General features: G+C 39.1%; 1 long non-coding RNA gene across 1 annotated transcript; it reads left to right on the plus strand.

The window, feature by feature from the left end:
* The first annotated feature begins 408 nt into the window (after nt 1-408).
* LOC134760396 (uncharacterized) lies at nt 409-12,509 on the plus strand. The gene is made up of 3 exons (XR_010137779.1): nt 409-546; nt 8,050-8,120; nt 12,298-12,509. It is a non-coding gene; the product is annotated as an uncharacterized LOC134760396 (long non-coding RNA).
* The last annotated feature ends 1,468 nt before the right edge of the window (nt 12,510-13,977 follow it).

Below are 13,977 nucleotides of genomic sequence, written 5' to 3' on the forward strand. Positions count from 1 at the left end.
GGGGCTTTCAGTCAGAAAAACCCAGCTGCCACTTGGGCTGCTGAAAGCTCCCAATATAAAGAAATGACACACACCTGAGCAGGTCTGATATATATTCCTTTCTGCAGAGGGCAGTGGAATACATTCCTGGGCCATTCATCATGTTGCTAAAATTAGATCCTGCTTAGAAGGAATGATATATTACTGATTACATAATAAAGATAGCTATATTTCTCATGAGAAACAGAAGGGAGAGATATATTTAGGCATAGGGCAAATATATCCTTGATATGAAAAATGGATTCATTAAGTATTTAATCTTTACACCATTCCTGTGAAATAAATGCACACATACATCACATATGTTTTAAAGTGACTTGATAATTAATATTGTTACACTTGAGAAAAATCCTGGCTCTCCATGGAGAAGTCATGTCATGAGTCAGAAGAGTGCAGGCTGAGGCACGGCCTCCACTGAATGGCTTGTCTGCACTCTAAAAGCCAAGTGAACCATTCCATCTGTATGAAGAGAGTAAGTCCTGGATTTGCGTCCTGATGTCATCTCAGGTGGGTGAGGCCCAGAGGGAGTCACTGTGGCTTTTCTAAAGTAGTACATTTCGAAGAGTCCATGGTGATGACGGCTGAAAATATCCTATCTACAAGAGACAGCTTTCATTCTCCTTTGTTTGTTTAAAAAAAAAAAAAAAGAAAGCAAACAAAAAAATGAAAACATCAGTTGCCTTATATCTCATTCTAGTTCTCTGCAACATCCTTACCATACAGGAAAAATCTCACATTTTAAAAAACTTGTAGCCTTGGTGGAGGCATTTCCAGATATCCTGTGATGATATTCCGACTTAAAACAAACATGAGGGTGTTTGGTTGAAGTTTAAACAAACACACAGATTTGTAGCACCTCATGTGTCAAAGGTCAGCAAAAACAAATCTGGGTGAAACGAAAGAGCGAAATAATTCTAAGAACAATAGCTATGAAGAGTAGATTGAGCTAACTCAAATTTATCCTAACGGGATTACAGTTAGGAGGAAAATGCTAACAAGTTATAAAAGATTAAAAGCTCATTACTTGTATGTTTATGTTACAGGAAAATAGCACAGGCTTTGAAGTTAGATGGGCTTGAGTTCTGGTCCTGGATTTGACATGTACTAAATTTGTGAGTTTTAGGCAAGTAATTTAACCTCTTGTGAGCTCTTTTCCTCAACTGTAATATAAAAATCAAATTGCTCTGACCATACTGTCCTAAATGTTGATGGTGTGTACAGTATCTAGCACAGTGCCTGATATAGAGCAGGAAGTCAACAAACATCTGTTGCCTTCCATTCTCCATCCCCTGGAGTCCACCCCACTTAGATGAGTCTAGGAAGGTAGTGGCAGAAACCTTTTCCAGCACTCAGTGACATCATCATCATCATCATTATCATCACAATGCTTCTCTCTACTTTACCAGGCTGTCAATTAAAATTCTAGAGTTAACAGGAACACATTCATGGACAAAGTCCTCGAAGTAGTCAGAGTAGGCTAGGCTCTGCTGCCATAGAAACAACCTCCAATGCTCAGTGGCTTAATACAATAAAGGTTTATGTCTCTTTCATGCTACACGTCCATTGCGAGTTAGCAGGTAGCTGTGCTCACTTTAGTCACTCAGGGACCCAAGGTTCTGCCCTCTTTTGATGCCACCATCTCAACATGAGGTTTACACTTGACTGTGGGAAGAAAAGAGCATCAAAATAGAGCAGTGGCTTTTCATTGCTTCCACGAGGAAGTGCTATATGACACTTCTGCTTACATTTCAAAGGGTCAGGGATGTCAATCCACTCAGGTCCCTAGAGAAGAGGCGATTCAGAGAGTTGAGGCTCCTGTGGAGCAGCAAAATGATGACTAGAATGCACCCAGTACACCCAAGTCCAGGGAGGCTTCCAGTAACCCCAACTGCAGGTGCTGTAACCCTGACTTCTTGGCTTCCCTTCCTGGGAGGATGCTGCTTTGCATGCGGCCCAGCAATCTCAGCCAGGATCTAATCCAGGCCCATTCTTTCCCGTGGTTCAGGCTTGTGGGTGGCTTTCTGAAGTTTTGATTATTAACCTTTCTAAATAATTCCTATACTCTTCTCAAGTCACATCTAAGTTGTCAAACTTGCAGATGCTTCATGGCAACATGATTGTTATTTTGTCACCAGATGCACCTTACTGTCACCTCAGATCAAATTAGATTCCCTATGTAGCTGATGATGCTACAATTTTTGCTTCTTTCCCAGAAATAATCAGTATCTCCTTTATTTGCCAGTGGTTGACTGATTGCATTATTGACCCTTATTTTTCACCCCTCCCTTGTATTCAGGACCCTTGACATGCATTTTGCATGACCTCTTGCTAAAGAGGTGGAGTTTATTTCTCTATGAATAAGAAAAGTGGCTAAAAGCTTTATGGAAGGGCCCATGTTCAAGGAGATGGACCTGTCAGGGGGTTTGACAGCAGTAGGAGTTTCCAGGCTGGGAAGACTCAGGAAGGAGACTCCACTGTGATCCTGTGTGGTTCAATCTGATGGAAGCGGGACCCCAGCTGGTGGTTCTGGATATGAGGAACAAGGTCTTGATTCTGCAAAGAAGAGGTTACAGGAGCTAAGTCAGAGTGGCCAGGCACTGGACAAGCAGGCTGAGATTTGGTCCGAGGGTCCAGGAGGGCATCCAAAAAACAAACAGAAAATCTAGACGGGAGACCAGCAACCCTGTGGGGCCTGAGAAGAGGGTGCCCTGCTGGCACTGCCAGGCTCATCAGACACCATATTGATAGGAAGTCTCATTCCAGAAACCACTGACAGTGGGAAGGGGGATCCTGAGCTTTCTCTAAGTTCAGAGCTGGGTGAGAGTCAGGTCCTCTAACTTGGAGGGACACAGAAAGCATGGGCTGACAACTGCCACCCTGGTCACTCACTTTTCTCAGGAGTGGACACTAGGAGCCTTCGGATCCAGCGGTTCTCACCCCGGGTACACACCTGATCACCTGGCACATTTTTTTAAGATGCTGGTGCCTGGGCTGCACCCCTCCCCCAACAAGATTCTGACTCGATTGGCCCTGGTTAGTAGAATGTATTAGGTTGCCGCAAAGGTACTTGTGGTTTTGCCATTACTTTTAATGGCAAAAACTGCAATTACATTGCTCCACCCTATATTATTATTATTAACAATATGCTGCCTGTGTTGAAAAGCACTTAACCAGTTGGCTGGACCCCAAGCTTTCCTCCTGGTACAGGCCTCAACACTGATCTTTCTAAACCACAGTTTAATTAGGCACCCTAATTGCCATTTCTAAAGAAAAAAAATTAATGATGAAAATAACTGTTTTAATCTGTGGATTACATGCACAGTCATTTAAAATCTATAAATTGACCAACAGAAGCCCTTGCCATGACTTTTGTTGTATGTATTTCTTTTTAAGACAAGGTCTTGCTGTGTTGCCCAGGCTGGAGTGCAGTAGTGCCATCACAACTCACTGCAGCCTCAACCTCCCAGGCTAAAGTGATCCTCCCACCTCAGCCTCCAGAATCTTGAGACTACAGGCGTGTGACACCACACTTGGCTATTTTTTGTTTATTATTTGTAGGGTCTCCTTGTATTGCCTAGGCTGGTCTTGAACTCCTGGGCTCAAGCTATCCTCCCTCCTACAGCCTCTCAAAATGCTAGGATTATAGGCCTGTGCCACCATGCCTAGCCCTCTAGCCATGTTTTACATGTCCCCCACAGTCAAGAGCTGATGCCTTGCAAAGACAGGGCATCGTAAAACCTCGGAGTAATTTACCTTAAAGAGATTCTTAAAAATATTCATTTCATTTTTTTTTAAATTTATTTATTTTTGAGACAGAGTCTTGCTCTGTCATCCAGGCTGGAGTGCAGTGGTGCGATCTCGGCTTACTGCAACCTCTGCCTCTGAGGTTCAAGGGATTCTTGTGTCTCAGACTCCTGAGTAGCTGGGATTACAGGCATACACCACCAAGCTAGGCTAATTTTTGTATTTTTAGTAGAGATGGGGTTTTGCCATGTTGGCCAGGCTGGTATCGAACTCCTGACCTCAAGTGATCCACCCACCTCGGCCTCCCAAAGTGCTAGGATTATAGGTATGAGCCACCATGCCCGGCCTAAAATATTCATTTTAAAGAAGAACATAGCAACTTAAAAATGACAAAATATTAGTTTACCTATCTATATTTACTCATTCACACCAAACCCAAGGACTCTAGCATTCTTTTTTTGAGACAGAGCCTTGCTAGGCTGGAGTGCAGTGGCGTGATCTCGGCTCACTGCAGCCTCTATCTCCTGGGTTCAAATGATTCCCCTGCCTCCGCCTCCCGAGTGCCTGGGACTACAGTCATGCACCACCAAGCCCAGCTAATTTTTGTATTTTTAGTAGAGATGGGGTTTCACCATGTTGGCCAGGCTGGTCTTGAACTCCTGACCTCAGGTGATCCGCCCGCCTTGGCCTCCCAAAGTACTGGGATTACAGGTGTGAGCCACTGCACCTGGCCTGGACTCTAGCTTTCTTAACATAGAATATTGCATGCTAAGGAAAAAATAAGAAAATGCTAGGATACATTGCGATGTGGGGTTCTTTTTGATCTGGGGTCAGGGCAGGCTTTGCAGAGACAGTGCCTGTTGATTTCAGGCCTAGATGAAAAGCAGGAACCAGCCTGGTGACCAACTGGGGAAAAGGTTCACAGGTAAAGGGACCCAGCATTCCGCAGAGAACTCATGCTCAATGATCAGTGAAGAAAGTAGTTTGGCGACTTCAGGTGATGCTCACAGCAGTTCGTTATAGCAAATGTGAAGCACCACAGCCACCTGAAGATAAAGAAGTAAACAACACACACACACACACACACACACACACACACACACAAAATGAAGAACAGGACTTAAGTTTATTTTTAAAGCACCACGAATAAGCATAGCCGGCATTACAGACAGTATTCTGGGGACGACATTATGTTCTCTCGCATAACGTTTCTAAAGAACAGAGAGGCGCATGGCCCCAGTCAGTTTTCCCTGTGAGTGACACAAAATAATCTTTTATTAATATTATTTTCGATTTGGTACCATTGTACGTAATCTCAGAAGACCAAGCAGAGAACACATTATATAAATCAAAGGAATAAATGAATATGAAAGAAAAGACAATTATAAGCCCGAGTAAAAATTTCTGCCCATTCTGTTACACTATAAAGCATTTTGTAAATCTAAATATCGTACATGAATGTTGAATAAATATATAAATATGATCTTCCTCTGGGTTTTTAAAAATAAGAATCTCGGTAGGCAAAGAGCTATCATTTCATATTTAAAAGTTCTCTCAGGCCTGTGTTTTCCAGCCTCAACAGTTACCGCAGGGAAGCCAGTATCTAGTAGAGACAATGAGGGTGGCAGTTGAGAGCTCTGGGTTTTGGACTAGAGGCAGATGGAACTAGGTTGAGTCCCTACCTTGCCATTTGGTTGTGTGAACTTGAACAAGGTACATAATCTATCCAAGCCCTCGTTTTGAAATGTCTAAAATGGGGTGGTTCTTCCCATTTCAAATTGTTGTTGTTGGAACAAAATGACAGAGTGTGGAACGGCGGCTGTGACATCCCTGTGGTTATCATGACCAACATTATCTCATCAGAGGGCATGGGTGTGTTTGAGGGCCTCATACTGGTACACTTGGAGATGCACAAAACAGCCATGGGACAGAATAAGGCTGTGGCATGGTGGTTGCTTCAGATGGGAAGACTTGGAATGGACAGCAACTCTTCTACAGCCTTACCAATCAATCCTGGCGGCAATTAAGAATTAAAGGCCTGGCACGGTGGCTCACGCTTGTAACCTCAGCACTTTGGGAGGCTGAGGCAAGCAAATACCTTGAGCTCAGGAGTTCAAGACCAGCCTGGGCAACATGGTGAACCCCTCTCTCTACAAAAAATACAAAATATTAGCCAGGTGTGGTGGTGCGTGCCTAAGTCCCTACTACTCGGGATTGCTTGGGCCTGGGAGGTGGAGGCTGCAGTGAGCCAAGATTGAGCCACTGCACTCCAGCCTGATTTACAGAGAGAGACCCTGTCTCAAAAAAAAAAAAAAAAAAAAAAAGAATTCAGGAAGTTGGAGATCAGTCTGTTGTCCATTGGTTGTTGCATTTTACCTAGTGAGTTTGGCTTTCAACTCTTTATTAAGGAATTTGACGATAATCTTAAAAAATTGTTTCTGGAGAGAATTCTTCCTGAAACAAATTGTCACCTGGAAACTCATAAAGGATAAATACCAAGCCAGACAAATAGGAAGCAAACTATATAATAATTATTCACTTGTGAGAACTGCAGAGATTAATGTTATTCATGATGGAGAAAGATATTCTGCTTTAGGCCTATTTTGTATCCCGCTAGCAGGGGTAATCAACATATTCTCCCCCCTTCCATTCAAAACAAAGTTTGATTAGTGCATTAATTAGATATAGTAGGATTTATTCTAGGTTAACAGCTTGGAATGTAAGTTAAGAGAGATGAAGAGGAATCCATAATCAGGAATCATCCCTCAATACCTCATCTGCTGTTGAAGTTATATCTTCTAGGGGCCACTGCTATCTGTTCTGAGGTTCACTCTGTTCAGCAGCCTTGGACTCTTCATGGAGTAACAGATTGGTATAACTACAGCCTTGAGCCTCACTTGAACCACCACAGCCTCTTCTGGACAGCCAGCAGTCCTTGAAGTCTCAGAGTCTTTTAACCAAAGGGTGTGGATGTTTCCTTATCGATATCATCAAAGATCTATTGTATCAAGATGACAAACTTTGCTCCCTGTTGGGCCAAAAAGAGATATAAAATTTAAAACAACAACAACAAAACAAAACAAACAAAACAACAATGACAAAAAACAGCCCTCTTCTTTTAGCCACTGCAGTTGAGTACAAAATTACCCTATAAATCACAAATTTTTGAGGGTCTAGCATGTACACATGCACACTCACTAATGAAAATAGGCAGATTCCATAGAACAAACAGGCTGCTTTGGAAAAAAAATAATGAATCCAGAGTAACAACCCGGGTTTGAGCCCCAGGTCAATTACTGAGTAGCTAAGTGACCTTGGGCATGGTCATTTCACTTCTCAGAATGTGTTTACTCATCTATAAAATGGGAATGATAATATTTACTTCAGGCTCCTCACAACATTGTGGTGAAAATTAAAACAGATAGTCCATGTAGAAATATTATAAAAACTGTAAGAGGCACTGCTGTGTTAAGTGATATTGTTATTACCAATTTCTAAGAATTGTTGAACACCTTATCCTTAGACCATATCAGCGAGCTGACACCTGACAAATAAGAACTCATTACTGTGTCATATCCCATTGTCTCTGGCTATTTTCATCCTCAGCAGATAGGGTGGGCCTATGTTGCTCTGGAGCATACATCCTTGGTAGAGGGCATTTCTCTAAAAGTGGAAAGGATTTCTAGCCTTCTTCTCATCTCACTGTTTCCACATATCCATATGCCAAACAAATGTCATTCAAAATTCCTAAAGCAAGAAAAGAGAAATATAGGAAGCAGATAGGCACATCTGTTTTAGGTTTCCTCACTTTTGTTAAGATTCTCTATAGATCCAAATGGCCTCTGCCTCAACTCCTGAAATCTCTGCATAACAATAATATTTACCATTTGTTGAGTACTTCCGTAGTTGGTCACGAGATAAGCTCTTGTTGTTGAATATTTTCTTTAATCCTCACAACAAACATATGAAATAATATTACTGCTCTGGATTTAATGACTGGGAAATTGAGACTTGGAGAGGTTAAACAACTTTTCTTAGGTTGCAAAGCTAGCTAGTAAGTGGCAGGGATGGGACTAGGTCCTAGGTCTGACCACTACACGATCAAGTTTTTACTGAAAAATTTATCTATTGTTACTATTAGTTTTGTCTGGAATCTGCCCTTGAGACAAGTTGCTCTTAGTTGCACTAAGAATTATTTTTGCCTCAATCTGTCAGATGGTTCATTTTTCCATCCAACAAATATTTATTGAATCTACTCTCTGCCAGGTACTTCACCGGGGAAGAGGTGGTCATCAACTATGAAGGAATCCAGACCTTTAATCCTGTAGAGCTTCCAAGTAAGGATAATGGGTCAACTACAACCTTCTCCCTAGGATATGTCGATGTGCACAGCATTAGGAAAATATGCTCTTTAAATTAAAATACAAACTCATGAGGATTTTCTTTATCATTTACCAAAAATACATGCCTTAGAGATTCTTTAATTTCATTCATTCAGTCAGTGAACTGATAAATGTTTGTTAGGTGCCTATTAGGAGTCAGACGCCATACTAGCCAATCTAAAAGATAAAATTGCATTTATAAAACCTTTGATAATCACAGTTATTCCAGATATACTAGGGAACACCTAATGTCAATACCTGTTAATTCTCAGTTGTCTATTTTGATGGAGAAAGAAAATAATTGGGAGATATATATATATATATATGCATACGCACACACACACATGCACGCACATCACCATAACCAAGATTTTGAGATTCTTTCCACTTTAAACTTTTATAGATACCTTTTGAGCTTAAAAAATTTCCTTATTTGGTTCTGTGGAAAAAGTATTTATAAACAGTGGAATAGGTAAAAATTAGAGCACAAAAAAGAGGTAAGGGAGAAGTGAAAATGCAGCACGGGTAATCCAGAGCTAAGCAAACTGTTGAATAATCATCATTATTTTTAATGTTTCCCATGGTTTCTAAGCATCCAGATCAAATTGAGCTTTCCTTTTTCTGAATAGTGATACTGGCTGGGTGTGGTAGCTCAGATCTGTAATCCCAACACTTTGGGAGGCCGAGGCAGGAGGATCACTTAAGCCAAGATATTTGAGACCAGCCTGGGAAACATAGTGAGACCCTGTCTCTACAAAAAAATTAAGAAATAACTGTATCTGTGCCTGTAGACCCAACTACGTGGGAGGCTGAGGCAGAAGGATCATTTCAGCCTGGGAGAACAAGGCTGCATGAGCCCTGATGGCACCACTGCACTCCAGCCTGGGTGACAGAGCAAGACCTTGTCTCGAAAATCATTATGATAATAATAATGATACTCCTCTGTACCTTAACGTTTATTTTTAGATTTGTGGGGCCTTTCCTTTGGAGAATGTGAACTCCTTGAAGGAAACAGCCCTGCTATATTTGTTTATACCTCCATAGCAAACAAAACAATTCTGGGCACACAATGGGTGCTAAATATGTACTTGCTGATTAATAGATTAAGATTCTTAGAGAGGTGACAGTAATAACTGAAGGATTATAGAGACCAAAAACAAAGATATTACCTAAAAATAATTATCTTCCCATTTGTTGAAGTAGTTAAAATACAATGGTTTAAGAAGCCAGATTCTGTCATTTTCTATTTCTGCATCTTTGGACAAATTACTTAAACTTTCTGTGCCTCAGTTTACCCTCATTGTAAAAATGAAGATAATAAGTGTGTCTATCTAGTAGAATTGCTGTGAGAATTAAGTAATTATAGAACAGCATTTACACCACCAGCACATGATGAATGTATAATACATGTTTGTCATTATTTGTGACTCATTTCTGATAATGCAAAAGTCCTTTAAAATGAGAAAGTAAGATACACCAGATTAATTTATTTCAAAGATAGCAGGAAATGTAGTCCTTACCACTACTAAGCTTCATTTAACTAACGAAATTCCATTTTGACTTCCAATTAAAGATGGCAGATTGTGCAAATGCATTCACTTTCACTCTCTTCTAAGACTATTAAAGTGGCAGAAAACAACCTTCTAAAGAGATAGACCCATAAGGATTTGGATAACAAGAGAAAAGACAAAAACAAATAATTTCTTTGGTGAGACCCTTACATATTATGGAAACCGGGCTTATGACAATTGTGGCATTGATTGCCAGAAAAGTGGAAGAATGGAATGTGGATGCAAAAACACAACAGAGCATCTAAGAGATATGAGACAATAACAAAACCTACATGTAATTGGCATCCCAGAAAGAAAAGATTTTAAGAAATAATATGTAAGGATTTTCCAAAATGAATTACAGATACTGAATCACAGTTCCAAGATGCTCAAAGAACACCAAGCAGAATAAATGCTCCCCCCCAAAAGAACTCCCATATCATAGGCATATCATATTCAAACTACTGAAAACCAGAGACAATGAGAACATTCTGAAGGCAGCTAATGAAAACAGACACACTGTACACAGAGAAGTTAAAAACCAAAGGTAAGAAGGACAGAATATTTCTCATTGGAAACTATGCAAGCCAGAAGATAGTGGAATAACGTCTTTGATGCTGATTGACATCAAAAACCAGTAAATTCAGAATTCTGTACCCAGCAAAAATATCTTTCAAAAAGAAGGGAGAAATAAAGACTTTCCCAGACTCAAAACAAACAACAACAACAAAACCTGAGAGAATTAATTGCCAGTGTACCTATGCCATAAGAAATGTTACAGAAAGTTCTTCAGGCATAAGGAATATAACAGAAGATAGAAACTTGAATCCAGAGAAAGAAATTAAGAGCATTGGAAATGGAATGACTAAAGGTAAACATAAAAGTCATGTTTTATTACTTTTAATTGCTCTAAAAAATAACTATCTAAAGCAAAAGTAGAAGTATTATGCATTTATAGCATTTGTAAGAGTAAACACAGGGCAACAATAGAACAAGGGTGAGGAGCTGGAAGTGGGAATATGTTACCTTTATAGTAGACATGAAACAGAAGATAATTATTTGAAAGTAGACTTTGATCAAACAAGATGTGTATGGTAAAGTCTAAGGCAACTACTAAAATTTTTAAAAAGAGTTACACATGTTAATTCAATAGTGAAGATAACATTAGATAGTAAAAAATGCTTAATTAATCAAAAAGGGGGCCAAAAGAAAGCACGAATGGAACAAATCAAAAACAGCTGTTTAGATTATTGACTTTAACTCAATTGTATCAATAATCATATTAAATGCAAACCACACTAATAAAAAGAGAAATTGCTGGACAATATGAAAAGCAAGACTCAACTATATACTGCCTACAAAAATACCATTTTAAATATAAAAATGTAGATAGGTTAAAAGTAAAAGGATGGAAAAAGATGTACCATACAGACACTAATCAAAAGAAAGCTGAGTAGCTTCATTAATGTCAAAGTAGGCTTCAGACAAGAAATATTACCAGTGATAAAGAGGGTTATTACATAATGATAAAGGATTCAATTCTCCAAGAAGACAAAGCAATGAATGATTTTATGCCTATAAATTCGACAGCTTAGAGCAAATGGACAAATTCCTTGAAAAGCATATCTTACCAAAATTAGCAAGAAGAAAAAGAAAAATTCACATAGCCCTGTATCTTTTTCCAAAATTGAATTCATAATGAAAAATCTTTCAACAAAGAAAACCCCAAGCCCAGATAGCTTTACTCATAAATTCTACCAAAGCCTTAAGGAAAAAACGAACACCAGTCTTACACAAACTCTTCAAGAAAATAGAAGAAAACACATTCCAAGTTGTTTCATGAGGCCAGCATAAACACTGATGCCAAAACTTGACAAGGACATTACAAGAAAAGAAAATTACAGGCCAATATCCTGCATGAGTAAAGATGCAAAGTCCTCAATAAAATATTAGAAAATCAAATTCGGCATTGTGTGACTAGGATAACTGTTATTAATAAGTAGAACTTATGCCAGGATTGCAAGTTTGGTTTCCCATTAGAAAATCAATGGTTATAATTCATCACATTAACAGAATCAAACAGAAAAAAGCATAACATCTCAATTAATGCAAAAATATTTTTGAAAACATTTTATACATTTTCATGATTTTTTTTTTTTTCTTTGAGACAGAGTCTGGCTCTTGTGGCCCAGGCTGGTGTGCAGTGGCCCGATCTCGGTTCACTGCAACCTCCGCCTCCCGGGTTCAAGTGATGCTCCTTCCTCAGCCTCCCAAGTAGCTGGGATTACAGGAGTGCACCACCACGCCCGGCTAATTTTTGTATTTTTGGTAGAGACGAGGTTTCACCATGTTGGCTAAGCTGGTCTCAAACTCCTGACCTCAGATGATCCACCGGGCTCAGTTTCCCAAAGTGCTGGGATTACAGGCGTGAGCCACTGCACCCAGCCACATTCGTGATTTTTAAAAACCTCTCAAAAAAACTAGGAAAAGAAAGAACTTTCATCAGTGTGATAAATGGCATATATAAAAACCCAACAGCAAATGTTATACTAAATAGAGAAATATTTAATGCTTTCTTTCAGAGTTCAGAAACAAGATGTCCACTCTCCCTACTTCTACGCAACCATCATCCTGAAAGTTCTAGTTAATACAACAATGTAAGAAAAAAATAAGGGCATACAAATTAAAAAGAAAGAAGCAAAACTATCTTTTATGCAGATGACACAATTTCATATATAAAATAACCTAAGGAAACATCATTTGGTCTATTAGAACCAAAAATAAATTTAAGAAAGTCACGGGAGTCAAGGTAAATATATAAAACTTAATTATACTTTAATTTGCAGCTGGGCACGGTGGCTCACGCCTGTAATTCCAGCACTTTGGGAGGTCGAGGCGGGCAGATCACTTGAGGTCAGGAGTTTGAAACCAGCCTGGCCAACATGGCAAAACCCCGTCTCTACTAAAAATACAAAAAAAATTAGTCAGGCATGGTGGCAGGCATCTGTAATCTCAGCTACTCAGGAGGCTGAGACATGAGAATTGCTTGAACAGGGGGTGGCGGGGAGGGGGGAGGGAAGGGAGTGGCAGGCGGAGGCTGCAGTGAGCCGAGATGGCGCCACTGCACTCCTGCCTGGGCGATAAACAGCGACTCCTTCTCAAAATAAATAAATAAATAAAATAAATAATTAATTCATTATATTTCAATTTTGACAAACAAAACATTGGAAAATAAAATTAAATAGCAATTCCATTTATAATGGCAGCAAAATATAAACTATTGAAAATTTAACAAAAATAGGTAAGACATTCTGAAAATGATTTCATATTGCCGAAAAAGGTTAAATAAAAAATTAAACCATATAACATGCTTATGGATTGGGAGAATTAATATTGATCTATAGCTTCAGTACAATCCCAATCCAAATTCCAGGAGGCTTTTTAGTAGAAATTAATGAGCTGATGTTAAAATGTATTATGAAAATTCAAAAGATGAAGATTAGCAACAGAACCTTAAAAAGAAAAAATATAGAAGACATATCCTTCCTGCTTTCAAGACTTACTATAAAGCAACAATTATTTAGATGCTCTTATTTGCATCAGATAGACAAACAAGTCAATGAAACAGAACTGAGAGTCCTGAAATAGGTCCATGTGTGTATAGTCAATTGATTTTCAACAAAGTTGTTTGTGCATGCTCACACAGGCACACACATCCAATGTAGAAAGAAAAGTCTTTGCAACAAATGATTCTAGAACAATTGGATATCCATATTAAAAACAAAAACAAAACAGAAGAACTTTGACTGCTACCTCATACTATATACAAAAATTAGCTTAAGACAGGAGGCCTTAATGTAAAATCTGAAACTATTAAGTTTCAATGTTTTCTAAAATGAGATACAGGAAAATATCTGTATGCTGTTACACTCAGCTAAAATTTCTTCAGAACATAAAAAATATTAATCATAGAAGACAAAAATCACAAATTGGACATAATCAAAATGTAACACTTCTGCTCATTAAACAATACCATTAAGAAAATGAAAAGACAAGACATAGACTGGGAGAAATATTTGCAAAATCAATTTTATCTTATTTTATTTTTTGTAGAGAGAGAGGGTCTTACTGTGTTGCCCAGGCTGGTCTCCAACTCATGGCTCAAGAAGTCCTCCCACCTCAATCTCCCAAAGTGCTGAGATTACAGGCATGAGCCATAGCACCTAGCCTGCAAAATTTCTTTCTTTCTTTTCTTTTGAGAC

Source organism: Pongo abelii, chromosome 18 (genome assembly GCF_028885655.2).
Source record: "Pongo abelii isolate AG06213 chromosome 18, NHGRI_mPonAbe1-v2.0_pri, whole genome shotgun sequence".
NCBI lineage: Eukaryota > Metazoa > Chordata > Mammalia > Primates > Hominidae > Pongo > Pongo abelii.